We start from the raw sequence: 15,547 nt of genomic DNA, 5'->3' as shown, positions 1-15,547 counted from the left end.
GAGAGTGCAATGTTCTGCACCAACCGTTCCTTGGATCTCGCTTTTATCAGGAGATGATCCAGGTAAGGAATTATATGGACTCCTTGTTGTCGAAGGAGGACCATCATCTCTGCCATCACCTTGGTGAATACCCTCGGTGCCGTGGAGAGTCCGAACGGCAACGTCTGGAACTGGTAATGGCAATCCTGTATCGCGAACCTCAGATAAGCCTGATGTGGAGGATAAATGGGAACATGTAAGTAGGCATCTTTTATGTCTACCGACACCATGACATCTCCTTCCTCCAGACTGGAAATCACTGCCCTCAGAGATTCCATCTTGAACTTGAACCTTTTCAGGTAGAGATTCAGAGATTGTAGGTTCAGAATTGGTCTGACCGAGCCGTCCGGCTTTGGAACTACGAAGAGGCTTGAATAAAAACCTCCTCCCTGCTGTGACAAGGGTACCAGGACAATGACTTGATCCTGACATAATTTTTGAATTGCAGCCTTTACTACTTCTCTGTCTGGAAGAGAAGCTGGCAAGGTCGATTTGAAAAATCGGCATGGGGGGACATCTTGAAACTCCAGCTGGTATCCCTGGGACACTATTTGCAAAACCCAAGTGTCCAGGCCAGATTGAGCCTAGATCTGACTGAAAAGTTTCAGACGTGCTCCCACCCGAGCGGACTTCTGCAAGGGAGCCCCAGCGTCATGCTGCAGATTTGGCAGAAGCAGGGGTGGACTTCTGCTCCTGCGATCCGGGAGACGCTGCAGACTTTTTTCCTCGTCCTCTCCCTCTACCTGCAAAGAAGGGGGAACCTTTGCCATTTTTATATTTGTTTGGCCAAAAGGACTGCATCTGAGAGTGATGTGTCTTTTTTGTCGGTGCTGGAGCATAAGGCAAGAATGTCGACTTACCTGCGGTAGCCGCAGAGACCAACGCATCCAGCCCATCTCCAAACAAGGCCTCACCTTTATACGGGAGAGCCTCCATATTTCTCTTGGAATCTGCGTCAGCATTCCAATGGTGAATCCACAATGCCCTCCTAGCCGAGACTGCCATGGTAGCGGCTTTTGAACCTAAAAGCCCAAAATCCTTCATGGCCTCTAGCATGTATGCAGCAGCGTCTTTGATATGACCTAACTTTAGGAGTATCTTGTCTCTATCGTGTCAATTTCAATTTCTGACCATTTTTTGAGAGCCCTACTCACCCACGCGCAAGCAATGGTGGGCCTGAGCAGCGTACCATTGGCCACATAAATAGATTTTAACGTAGTCTCCAACTTGCGGTCTGCCGGCTCCTTTAGTGAAGCCGTCCCAGGTGCAGGGAGAATCACGTTTTTTGTTAACCGTGACAGGGCACTGTCTAAAACTGGGGGTGACTCCCACCTTTTCCTGTGCTCTGCCGGGAAAGGATAAGCAACCTGAATCCTTTTGGGAATCTGAAATTTATTTTCAGGGTTTGCCCAAACTCCCTCAAAAAAAGTATTTAGCTCGTGAGAAGGAGGGAAAGTTACATTAATTTTCTTTTCTTTATAAACATAAGCCTTCTCCTGAGGTACCAGAGGGGCTTCCGTAACTTCCAAAACCTCCCTTATAGCAACAATCATGTATTGAATGCTTTTTGCCAATTTAGGATCTATTTCCCTGAAATCATTAGTGTTGACACAGGAATCAGAGTCCATGTCGGTATCAGTATGTACTATTTGTGCAAATGGTCTTTTATGTGACCCAGAGGTGACGTCTGTGGATGAAAAAGCAGAACCACTAAAAATCACATCTTCCACTGATCTTCTCCAGCTTTCTGCATGAGACTCAGACTTATCCAATCTCTTACTGATATGATTCACACTATCACGAAATTCTTTCACCCATTCAGGCTCATGGTGTGTCGGCAGTGCCACCACATTACAACTCTGTGTCCCTAAAATGGCTCCCTCAGGGGAAGAGCTCCCTTGCTCAGACATGTCACACACAAGCACAATCACACCACAGACACTCCGGGACTTATAGGGGACAGACCCACAGTAAAGTCTGTCAGAAGGACACAGATAGGATTTGCCAGTTCACAACCCAGCGCCAGTAGTAAAATGTCCTTGTAACACAAAATGCCCACAGACCTGTAGCGCTTATATAATCACACAATATTATGTATATATATATATATATATATATATATATATATATATATTTAGCACCAAATTTCACTGTGCCCCCCCTGTTTAGCACCCTGATACTTAGTTCAGCAGTGGAGGAGGACCGGCGTTCTTCTCTGCAGCCTGGAGGGAGAGAAAATGGTGCTGAGCAGTGTGCTGGCTGACTGAGGAGGAAGCCCCGCCCACGTAATGGCGCATTTCCCCTCAGATCTTTTGAACTAATATTTATACTGGCGGGGGTAGGACTGTGCCTCAGCATCTTATGCCTTTTATTTTTGCCAGTTTTAGTAGGTTTCATGCTGCCCAGGGCGCCCCCCCCCCCCCGCGCCCTGCACTCTGCAGTGCCTGTGTGTGATGGGTAGCATGGCGCGCAGTGTTCCACCCGCTGCGCGGTACCTTTCAACCATCACGATGTCTGAAGATCCTTTTCTTCTTACACTCACCTGTCTTCTGACTTCTGGCTCTGTGAGGGGGGTGACGGCGTGCTGTGGGAGTGAGCACATAGCCGCAGCTAGCGTTCAGTACCCTTCAGGAGCTAATGGTGTCCTGTCAGCCAGAAGCAGAGCCATGAAACTATTCAGGAAGTTGGTTCCTTCTTCTGCCCCCTAAGTCCCACGAAGCAGGGAGACTGTTGCCAGCAGTCCTCCCTGAAAATAAAAAACCTAACATAAGTCTTTCAGAGAAACTCAGTAAAGCTCCCCTGGAGTGCATCCAGTCTGCCTGGGCACATTTTCTAAACTGAGGTCTGGAGGAGGGGCATAGAGGAGCCAGTTCACACCCTTGAAAAGACTTAAAGTGCCCATGGCTCCTGCGGAACTGTCTATACCCCATGGTACTGAAGTGGACCCCAGCATCCTCTAGGACATATGAGAAATAAATTTAATGAACTCGCCGCAAATGATGTAACATGGAGGAGGTGCCTAGATGGTTAACGGCCCTGCCTCTTCTAACTTTGGCCTCACAAATGGAGCAGTTGACTTCAAAAACATTGTCAGGATTTGGGTAAAAATAACCCCACACCAAAGAGGTGGCTTTTTTATTCTTATGCTCAGACATCACAGAGACTTTCTTTTTATCACAGGCAAGAACTGCTGCCACTTGTAGCTGACTTAGACAAACAACATCCTGAGCATCATCAATATCTTCATTAGCGTCAGATAGTGCACAAATATCTCCTTATCCTCTTGCACTTCTACATTAGCATCCTCAATTTACATTTTATCATCATCACCGTCTTTACTAGTACTGCTTATTCCACATTTGCTGAGGGTGCAGAAATGCTGGAAGGAGGCTTCTCTACATATATCAGGGCAGTACGGATGGTGTAATGGTTAGCATTACTGCCTCACAGCACTGAGGTCATGTGTTCGATTCCCACCATGGCCCTAACTGTGCGGAGTTTGTATATTCTCCCCGTACTTGCGTGGGTTTTCTCCGGGTACTCCGGTTTCCTCCCACAATCCCAAAAATATACTGGCAGGTTAATTTGCTCCCAACAAAAATTAACCCTAGATTGAATGTGTCTGTGTGTACATGTGGTAGGGAATATAGATTGTAAGCTCCACTGGAGCAGGGACTGATGTGAATGGGCAAATATTCTCTGTAAAGCGCTGCGGAATATGTGTGCGCTATATAAATAACTGGTAATAATAATAATAAGGTATCAGCAATGTCAAACTCAGACATAGCTAAACTGTACACCCATAGACTCTACTTAGGGATTTGTGAACACAGTTTATTCTTCAGCCGTAGAGAGTTATAGTAACACAATGCCACTGTTTGGCCCTGAACACACACACGTTTAAGCAAGTGTGCACCAACCACGACACACTGCGCAGATATTATTAACACATTGGCCCGGCCTGGTCCTACTGTCACTGTCTGCTTGAGTTAACTGAACACACACAAATAAAAAAATAAAATAAAAAAACAGTTCTTTTTAACTGCAACTGAGACTCACTGTACAGATATTGAGGCATTGTCCCTGAACCTACTGACCGTTGGTGTTGTTATTAATCACTGTATGACTGTCCACCTGAAGTTTGCTGAACACACATACATTTAAAAAAAATATATATTTTTTTCAGTTTTTTTTTTTTTTAACTGCAACTGCCACTCACTGTGCAGATATTAAGGTGGTGTCCCTGGACCTACTATCCCTTAGTATCACTGCCTGCCTGTTTGAAGTTCTTAGGGCCTTATTTAGAGTTGAACGCAGCATCTGCATTCACACGCAGCAGCCACATTCAGCAGAGACAGTGCACATGCGTGACCTTCACTGTAAGGATGCGATTGCATGGTGACTGACAGCCATGGACATCCAGGAGTGGCAAAACACAGCTTTGGGGGGGAGGAGTGCAGGAAACGCATGGACAGGACCGGTTCTGCACATACGCAAATGGGTCATGTGATGTAGGAAGCAGGACGGCAACAGACAGTCAGTGATTGACAGTCAGCTGCCATTTGTGGGCAAGAGAGAAGACGGTGGCGGTGGCCTCCATTTCCCAAAATGAAGTTGTGTTGCTGCTGTTTAATGGGGAGAGAGGAGGCAAGGAATCTCTGTTGTGTGACTGCTCCCAGTGCCAGTCAAAAGCAGTATCTGTGTAAATTTGGTGCAGGTCTCAAGCCAATCATGGCTCACGGACCAGGAGGCAATAAGGGGCTGCCGATGTCCTTCTGAATTTGGTCCGGACGCGAGCCAACCACAGCTCGTGGACCAGCTGCCAATTAGGGACGGCCATCCCTTATTGGCTGCTGATCCACGAGCCTTGATTGTTTTGCATCTGGTGCCAAGTTCAAATGCAGGGCTGGCACAACAGTTATGGCAGGAACACAACTGGAGTACCACACTGAGGAGGGTGCCTCCACCATCAGTGACTGTGAGTCACTGTCATGTGGTCCCCTGCTGTGTTGTGAGATGAGGGGAGCTGTGCTGTGTGGAGTACTATGCTGTGAGGTGAAGGGAGCTGTTCTGCGAGGTGAGGGGTGCTGTGCTGTGTGGAGTACTATGCTGTGAGGTGAAGGGAGCTGTTCTGTGAGATGAGGGGAGCTGTGCTGTATGGAGTACTATGCTGTGAGGTGAAGGGAGCTGTTCTGCGAGGTGAGGGGAGCTGTGCTGTGTGGAGTACTATGCTGTGAGGTGAAGGGAGCTGTTCTGCGAGGTGAGGGGTGCTGTGCTGTGTGGAGTACTATGCTGTGAGGTGAAGGGAGCTGTTCTGTGAGATGAGGGGAGCTGTGCTGTATGGAGTACTATGCTGTGAGGTGAAGGGAGCTGTTCTGCGAGGTGAGGGGAGCTGTGCTGTGTGGAGTACTATGCTGTGAGGTGAAGGGAGCTGTTCTGCGAGGTGAGGGGAGCTGTGCTGTGTGGAGTACTATGCTGTGAGGTGAAGGGAGCTGTTCTGCGAGGTGAGGGGTGCTGTGCTGTGTGGAGTACTATGCTGTGAGGTGAAGGGAGATGTTCTGTGAGATGAGGGGAGCTGTGCTGTATGGAGTACTATGCTGTGAGGTGAAGGGAGCTGTTCTGCGAGGTGAGGGGTGCTGTGCTGTGAGGGCTGCTGTGATGTGTGTTGTGCTACAAAGAGTGCTGTGAGCAGGGCTGTCTTAAAAGCATTGTAGACCCTGGGCAAAGCAATGCACTGGGGCACCTAAGCACAAACTCATGGAGGATACATATATATTTCTGGCGGATGGGATGCCGGCTATTAGTACCCCGACAGCAGCAACCCCGCTTCCAGAATGCCGGCAGCAGGGTGAGCGCAACAAGTCCACTTGCGGGTTCGCTGCGCTCATCACGCTGTGTGCCTGATGCGCTCGCCACAGGATCTATTCCCAATCTATGGGTGTCTGGACACCTACAAGTGGGAATAGCCCCTGTGAGCTGGTATTTCGGCTGTCGGCATTGTCGGTTGTCGATATTCCGGCAGCAATATCCTGATCGCCAGGATCCCGACAGCCAGCAAATTGATTGCCTCCCTTCATGTGAATGATTTAAAAAAAGAAAAGAAAAAAACCAACATGAATTACCCCTCCTACAATCCTGTGTGTTCTCTCCACATACTTCCATACAGTGAATGGCTGTCAGCACTCTGGTCCAATTGTAATAAGCCTTAAAAAGTGATGAAGTGTAGATGGATAAAGGGCCCGATTCAGACCTGATCGCTGTTGTGTGAATTCGCAAGGCGGCCGATTATCAATCGACTGTGCATGCGTACGGATTGTAGTGTGCACGCGCAGGGCCAAACTGCGAAAAAGTCATACATCTTTTTTATCTCTAGGCATATGCAAGTTGATTGACAGGAAGCCAGCTTTTGGGGGTGGTAACTGGCCATTTTCTGGGATTGTCAGGAAAAACACAGGCATGCCCAAGCGTTTTCAGGGAGGGTGTGTGACGTCAGCTCCGGCCCCGATCAGCCTGATTTTATTGCACTGTAGGAGTAGGTCCTGGACTACGCACAGACTGCACAGACTGGAAAAATCATTCTATGGTGAGTTGCGAAACTGATATGCAGCTGACCGACGTTAGTAGAGATTTTCGCAAGGCATACATAGACTTGCCCGGGGTGGGTATTCGTTCTGTTTGGGCGGTGACTATGTGTTCACAAATTCGCAGAGGAGCGATCAGGTCTGAATTACCCCCAATGAGTGATAAATGACCAGCCAGTCAGCTTCCTAAGGGGTGCTGTGCTGTGATGTGATGGGAGAGGGGTGCTGTGAGGATACTGAGCTGTGAGGGGAGGTGTGTTGTGAGGATGCTGAGTTGTGAGGGGAGGTGTGTTGTGAGGATGCTGAGATGTGAGTAGAGATGTGTTGTGAGGGGTGCTGTACTGAGAAGGAGTGTTGTGTTGTGTTGTATTGTGCTATGCTGGGAAAGATGAGGAATCCTGTGCTGTGAGGGCAAAAGGGGTGCTGTGACTGGAGAGGAGTGCTATGCTGTGATGGGAAATGAGCAGAGAGGGAGGAAAACAGACCTGTTGAAGAAAAGAAGACGCAAGAGCCGGCCACAGAAGAAGCCCTGGCGAAGAAAGAAGAGGAGGCGCTGCTGGCCAGGATGGGCCAGCGGCCAAAGCAAGAACCTGAGGACCGGATACTGTTGTAGTGGTGGAAAGGAAAATAACTAAGTGAAGCTCCCCACTGCATCCTCTCCCAGCACCACAGTATCTGCTTCAGCCACCTTCACTTATTTAACCCTGTCTAGACCACCAGGGCTGTTGGGCACTAGGCCGGTCGGTTTATTCAGGTCTCAGGCCTGTGGAACATGTTAGGCATCAGAGAGCCCATGCTTCTGGTAACTGTCCCTTGGCATTAGGCCCAGGTTACTGTGTAATTATTTTGAAGTGGGGCTCAGGCGTTGGGCCTGCCTAAGTAAAGCCCCCCTTATATTTGCATACCCCCACATTCCAAAAAATTCCACTTCAACCACCGATGTTGTGTACAAATAGGTAATGTGACTTATGCATTTATTACTAAGAATGTCAATTCATCTATGTATTATCATCTGATGCCAAAAAATGAATCTCTTAATGTTGAACTTTCCCAGATAGTGAAGCTTTCAGATTATTTTATTTAAAAAAAAAAACAAGGCCACTTGATTGGGTGGATGGTGAGTTATCAACAAAGGGAGTCAAATATACCCCACCAGGATATATACAGTATCTCCAGGGGCGAATTGGGGGCTAAACGTGGCCCTGACAAAATTGGCAGGTGTGGCCTCACATGGGCGGCACCAAATCGATTGTAATCGACCAGAATGAAAAGTAGGCCGGATTAGTACATCACTTTACCTGGAGATATTGGTGATAGACAAGGTAAAACAACAAGTAAGGGTAGGCAGAGCAGTGGGGGGGGGGGGGGGGGGAGTGTGTGCAGTGGGGCTTTGGGTACAAGAGGAGAAACAGAAAGGCAGAGGGCTGGCGAGCTTGGGGGAGGAGACTTCTCATCCTCTGTGGCTGTTTCAGCCGGGTGCTGTCCTCCATTTGACTGATGTGCCTGCAGCCTGTAGTAGCAGCAGACCACTCTTGATCAGTCTCTTGCCTGGCATCAACACGTAAACAGCACACAGTGGGAAAGTCCACAGGCTGCTAGAATAGAAGCCCACAGGATGCTAGAATGGAAGCCCACAGGATGCTAGTATGGAAGCCTGCGCAAGAAGCTGCGCTTGTGGAGGTCATACCTGCGTGCAGAGCTGTCCACACTGGGTCCTAGTGTCTGGCGGCTACTGCCTGTAAGTAACAAACGCCTCTAACACTGTCATATTAAAGAAGGGTGAGTGATGCGCTACTGGGGGTCGGGCCACAGTCCCATCAGCCTCAAAGGACAGGAAACTTCCCGGAGACTTTAATTGCCAATTTGACCCTGAGTATCTCTATAACATGGTGCTGATTAATCTCATAGCAGTATTTTTTCTATAGTGGGATACATATTACATTGTAGCTAAACAACATACAATAAAGCAAAAACACTCTAAAATACTCAAACACTTGTAGATATGAACATATTACATTGTATTGGCGTAGCTGGCTAGCTTAGGGCCTCATTCAGTATGGATTGCATCTGAGATGCGATCGCATACTGCTGATTTCCTGCCCAGTGCGCACGCGCAGGGCATGTTCCGCAAGTGTGTGGGCAGGGCAATGCGATCGCATCACACTGATGTGAATGCCTCTGTCTGATTGACTGGCAGAGGTTTTCACGGGGCAGCAAGGCGGCATTGCAGGGGTGTGGCATTGGAAATGGGAAAAAGGTCCGGGCAATTTTCAGGGTAAGGGGGGGCATGTGATGTCACACATGGCCACTACGACAATGCAAATGGTGGTGGCCAGACCGGGGGCCTTCCATTATTCAGCGATGCGATTGCAATTACTGGTGCCCATTAGCATGCTAGGCAGCCTTGCCCTGGGCTGCGCGGCCCCCAGCATGCGATTGCAAGCAGTTGCAGTTTTGCTAATTTAGCAAAACTGCAGCTGAAGCGGAATCAGATTCTTAGTTCAGAGATGTTCTGCTATCAAAGTACTATTACTAATGAAGGGGGGATAGCGGGGGTCATTCCGAGTTGATCGCTAGCTGAATTTGTTTGCAGCGCAGCGATCAGGCTAAAAATCGGCAGTTCTGCGCATGCATATGCGGAGCAATGCGCACGCGTGACGTACGGGCACAACGAACAATGTAGTTTTGCACAGGGTCTAGCGATGCATTTCAGTCGCACTGCTTGCCACAGAGTGATCGACATGAAGTGGGCGTTTCTGTGTGGCAACTGACCGTTTTCAGGGAGTGTGCGGAAAAACGCAGGCGTGCCAGGAAAAATGCAGGCGTGGCTGAGCTTAGGCTGGGTTGGTTTGTGATGTCAAATCCGGAACTGAATAGTCTGAAGTGATCACAAGCGCTGAGTAGGTTTTGAGCTACTCTGAAACTACGCAAAATTTTTTTGCAGGCGCTCTGTGATACATTCGTTCACACTTCTGCTAAGCTAAAATGCACTCCCAGTGGGCGGTGTTTGCACGGCTGCTAAAACTAGCTAGCGACCGATCAACTCGGAATGACCCCCCCCATATTCTTTATTAAATAAAGTAGAAAACCCCTAAAATGATTTCAAGTATTTCAAAATAAAATGATACTTTGTCAGGAAGATTATAAGCATGCTTTGGGAGCGATATTATCCTCGAGCTATGTTGCTTTAGAACAATCACATTTATCTCTACAAGTAGAGCCATGAAACAACTGAAAGAGAAACCAGGTACTTATGCTCAGAGGTCAAGTGTGCGCTGAATGCTATAACTCAGCAAAGAGATTCAGCCTGATAGATTTTTTTTTTTTTTTCACTTTAAAGCAAAGCTTTGTACTTTTAATAGGTGTGGTAACAATTTACCCCTGTGGCATTTTTGACATTTCAAAGCAGGAAAATAAAGCTTACGTTTGGAGGGAGGATATGCATATCGCTATTTGGTGTCTGCAGGGATTAAATGTTTTCCTGTGACTGGTCATTTGCTTTCTTCTTAACCTCTTCATTAATGGAAGAGTTTTCATATTAAAAGGCTCCTGTTTTCCCTTTACTTGTTTTGGTTATTATAATAAGTAGTTACTAACAGGTGTTTCCACCCTGGCAACAAAATCTTACCACAGGCCTCTTGTAAGGAAAAACCTCATTGAAATTGGCACTACTTCAGGTTTCATGACAACTAAAGGATACAACATATTTATTGAAAAGCATGTTTATTTAATAGCATGGCACAGGCAACACAGCTGTGCTTTGCTGTATAGTAGCCAATTATATATTAACAGTGTACTGCCTGCTTCAGCTGCTGATAGCCAAACAGCAGCTTTTAAACGTAAACCGGGTCAAATAACCCAAGTCACGCCTTTCACACTGCAGTTTATATGGGTTGGTATTGGGTTCAACCCTGGCCGCGACCAGGGTCTAATTCCCGGACACACAACCCGGGTTGACCCTTTCACACCAAACCAGGACCTGGGTTGTTCAGCCAATATCCCGGGTCAGAAGATCAGTGTGAGCCTCTGTCAATATCAGATAGTATAGCTTCTGTAGGCCTGCACAGACAACTGCAGTGCAGCCAGTAGTGAGTGTCAATTAATGATAATAGTGCTAGAACGTTCCTAGAACAATGCAATCAAAATCGCAAAGGACATCTCTTCCAAATAAGAGCTGTCCTTTGCAATCACTGGACTTCCGGGCTTAGAACAGATGTGTGTGCCACAAGGGGTGCTGGCAAGGATCCGATTGGGTCCCTCTCAGGGGGAGATGTGAAGAGAAGCCCATAGGCTTCTATTAGGTAATGCCATCCAAAGATGGAGCCCAAGGTCCAAGCTCCAGAATGCATCATATTCTGGAACTTGGTACATATGGGAATGCGGTCAAAACTTTTTTCCCCACATATTCAAGGTTAGTACATCCCACCCATAAGCTTATCTACACTCCTGTTACAATAAAACACTTTGCACTTAGCTATGTCCTGACTTGTCCCAACCTCTTCCATGATTCGAACATGCCCAAGTCTGCTTTAGGGATTCAACCATCAATGGTTTGTAATCTTTGATGGTTTCCTCTTGATGGGAAATACTTTTACCATCAATGGTGGATGTCTGATTGTAAAATCATGTACTGCCACAGTCCCCATTACTTTGCACATGCACAGACCAGAACCATTCATGGTTTAGCCATTGATAGTTTCTCCCCTTTAACAACCATCGACTATCCATTTGGGCCATGTTAATGTATAGGCACACTGGGCAGCTGCCCAGGACCCCATGATTCTATGGGTCTTCGAGCAGGGGAGTACTGGTGAGTCCAGAGCTTCTTGGGAGGGAGGGAGGTATGGAATGCTGCCTGGATGCTCTGATTGTGAATTATACACAATCCCAGCAGCAGGGCTGCATTCTCTACCTGATTCCCAGCATGTTGATTGTGGATGGCTGGAGCTACCTGTCAATCAAAGTGCCTATAGAGAGACAACAGGAGGGGTGATTTTTTTTTATTTTTTATTCCCCTGAATGGATAGGGGCCCCAGTACATTGCTTTACCCCGAGCCTACAATGCTGTTAAGATGACCCTGTCATCAACGGTTAACTTGTCAATGCTATCACCAATCTGTTTTGACCATACTCCAATTCGTAGGCCATGTGATAAGCAGAGCTCTATACATATCTATATTTATAAATATACAATTCAACGTTGTACTGTACTGTAAGTACAGAAAATCATAATATATATAGAACTTGAATTAGATAAATACAATTATACTCGGTATGTGTTCCTCCGGCGGCCACTGACTTCCGGAAACGTATTTGAATATAAAAAACCCCCAAAAAGCTCCAGAAAAGGACATAGAAATAAAGGTCTGTTATGTTTGCCTGTAAACACTCTTGCTGCAGTGCAAGATGGTTTGTCCTCGTGCCAAGTTACTTTCTGTTTCTTCACTCCCAATCAGAATCAGGACCCATGAGTGCTGCTCTGCATATGTGTGTATTTGCGCGTTTATTTTTGTTTGCAGTTCTATAAGGCTCTGTGCAAAAATCCATGAGTCCATGGAGAGATCGGGCCACTAAGGGGGTGAGTTAAGCTGCTGTTGCTGGAATTTCCACGCCACTGCAATGACATTTCACATCCATCATGGCATACGCTCATTCATTCATCAGTAAAAGTACAAATGCTATAAGGTAATGCAAATCCCTTTTCAGAAATTGTGGACCATGTTATCTACGTATTAAATTAATAATACAAGTGATACATTAGATTGAGTAGCTTTCTTACTAATACTTTGTATACTGTAGGTTTAGAAACATATGACACAATTAATGCAGTACTTTGTTTTGTTCTTTTTGCTTTGTGAGAAAGCAGAATGTGCTTTAAGTTATAATAAAGGATGTCAAATAATAAGAATTTACTTACCGATAATTCTATTTCTCGGAGTCCGTAGTGGATGCTGGGGTTCCTGAAAGGACCATGGGGAATAGCGGCTCCGCAGGAGACAGGGCACAAAAAGTAAAGCTTTAGGATCAGGTGGTGTGCACTGGCTCCTCCCCCTATGACCCTCCTCCAAGCCAGTTAGGTACTGTGCCCGGACGAGCGTACACAATAAGGGAGGAATTTTGAATCCCGGGTAAGACTCATACCAGCCACACCAATCACACCGTACAACTTGTGATCTAAACCCAGTTAACAGTATGATAACAGCGGAGCCTCTGAAAAGATGGCTCACAACAATAATAACCCGATTTTTGTAACTATGTACAAGTATTGCAGATAATCCGCACTTGGGATGGGCGCCCAGCATCCACTACGGACTCCGAGAAATAGAATTATCGGTAAGTAAATTCTTATTTTCTCTATCGTCCTAGTGGATGCTGGGGTTCCTGAAAGGACCATGGGGATTATACCAAAGCTCCCAAACGGGCGGGAGAGTGCGGATGACTCTGCAGCACCGAATGAGAGAACTCCAGGTCCTCTTTTGCCAGGATATCAAATTTGTAGAATTTTACAAACGTGTTCTCCCCTGACCACGTAGCTGCTCGGCAGAGTTGTAATGCCGAGACCTCTCGGGCAGCCGCCCAAGATGAGCCCACCTTCCTTGTGGAATGGGCCTTAACCGATTTAGACTGTGGCAGGCCTGCCTTAGAATGTGCAAGTTGAATTGTGTTACAAATCCAACGAGCAATCGACTGCTTAGAAGCAGGCGCACCCAACTTGTTGGGTGCATACAGTATAAACAGCGAGTCAGATTTTCTGACTCCAGCTGTCCTGGAATATATTTTCAGGGCCCTGACAACTTCTAGCAACTTGGAGTCCTCCAAGTCCCTAGTAGGTGCAAGGCACCACAATAAGCTGGTTCAGGTGAAACACTGACACCACCTTAGGGAGAGAACTGGGGACGAGTCCGCAGCTCTGCCCTGTCCGAATGGACAAACAGATATGGGCTTTTTTGAGAAAAAACCACCAATTTGACACTCGCCTGGTCCAGGCCAGGGCCAAGAGCATGGTCACTTTTTATGTGAGATGCTGCAAATCCACATATTTGACTGGTTTTAAACCAATGTGATTTGAGAAATCCCAGAACTACGTTGAGATCCCACAGTGCCACTGGAGGCACAAAAAAGGGGTTTGTATATGCAATACTCCCTTGACAAACTTCTGGACTTCAGGAACTGAAGCCAATTCTTTCTGGAAGAAAATTTACAGGGCCGAATTTGAACCTTAATGGACCCCAATTTGAGGCCCATAGACACTCCTGTTTGCAGGAAATGCAGGAAACGACCGAGTTGAAATTTCTTTGTGGGGCCTTCCTGGCCTCACACCACGCAACAAATTTTCGCCACACGTGGTGATAATGTTGTGCGGTCACCTCCTTTCTGGCTTTGACCAGGGTAGGAATGACCTCTTCCGGAATGCCTTTTTCCCTTAGGATCCGGCTTTCCATCGCCATGCCGACAAACGCAGCTGCGGTAAGTCTTGGAACAGACATGGTACTTGCTGAAGCAAGTCCCTTCTTAGCGGCAGAGGCCATAAGACCTCTGTAAGCATCTCTTGAAGTTCCGGGTACCAAGTCCTTCTTGGCCAATCCGGAGCCATGAGTATAGTTCTTACTCCTCTACGTCTTATAATTCTCAGCACCTTAGGTATGAGAAGCAGAGGAGGGAACACATACACCGACTGGTACACCCACGGTGTTACCAGAACGTCCACATCTATTGCCTGAGGGTCCCTTGACCTGGCGCAATACCTGTCCCGTTTTTTGTTCAGACGGGACGCCATCATGTCCACCTTTGGTATTTCCCAACGGTTTACAATCATGTGGAAAAAACTTCTCAATGAAGTTTCCACTCTCCCGGGTGGAGGTCGTGCTGAGGAAGTCTGCTTCCCAGTTTCCATTCCCGGGATGAAAAACTGCTGACAGTGATATCACATGATTTTCCGCCCAGCGAAAAGTCCTTGCAGTTTCTGCCATTGCCCTCCTGCTTCTTGTGTCGCCCTGTCTGTTTACGTGGGCGACTGCCGTGATGTTTTTCCCACTGGATCAATACCGGCTGACCTTGAAGCAGAGGTCTTGCTAAGCTTAGAGCATTATAAATTTACCCTTAGCTCCAGTATATTTATGTGGAGAAAAGTCTCCATACTTGATCACACTCCCTGGAAATTTTTCCCTTGTGTGACTGCTCCCCAGCCTCTCAGGCTGGGCTCCGTGGTTACCAGCATCCAATCCTGAATGCCGAATCTGCGGACCTCTAGAAGATGAGCACTCTATAACCACCACAGGAGAGACACCCTTGTCCTTGGATATTGGGTTATCCGCTGATGCATCTGAAGATGCGATCCGGACCATTTGTCCAGCAGATCCCACTGAAAAGTTCTTACGTGAAATCTGCCGAATGGAATTGCTTCGTAGGAAGCCACCATTTTTACCAGGACCCTTGTGCAATGATGCACTGTTTTTAGGAGGTTCCTGACTTGCTCGGATAACTCCCTGGCTTTCTCTTCCGGGAGAAACACCTTTTTCTGGACTGTGTCCAGAATCATCCCTAGGCACAGCAGACGTGTCGTCGGGATCAGCTGCGATTTTGGAATATTTAGAATCCACCCGTGCTGATTTTAGCAGTATCCGAGATAGTGCTACTCCGACCTCCAACTGTTCCCTGGACTATGCCCCTATCAGGAGATCGTCCAAGTAAGGGATAATTAAGACGCCTTTTCTTCGAAGAAGAATCATCAATTCGGCCATTACCTTGGTAAAGACCCCGGGGTGCCGTGGACAATCCAAACGGCAGCGTCTGAAACTGATAGTGACAGTTCTGCACCACGAACCTGAGGTACCCTTAGTGAGAAGGGCAAATTTGGGACATAGAGGTAAGCATCCCTGATGTCCCGGGACACTATATAGTCCCCTTCTTCCTGGTTCGTTATCACT

The sequence above is a fragment of the Pseudophryne corroboree genome, chromosome 1 (genome assembly GCF_028390025.1).
Source record: "Pseudophryne corroboree isolate aPseCor3 chromosome 1, aPseCor3.hap2, whole genome shotgun sequence".
NCBI classification, from domain to species: domain Eukaryota; kingdom Metazoa; phylum Chordata; class Amphibia; order Anura; family Myobatrachidae; genus Pseudophryne; species Pseudophryne corroboree.
Note: the sequence above shows the minus strand (reverse complement) of the source record.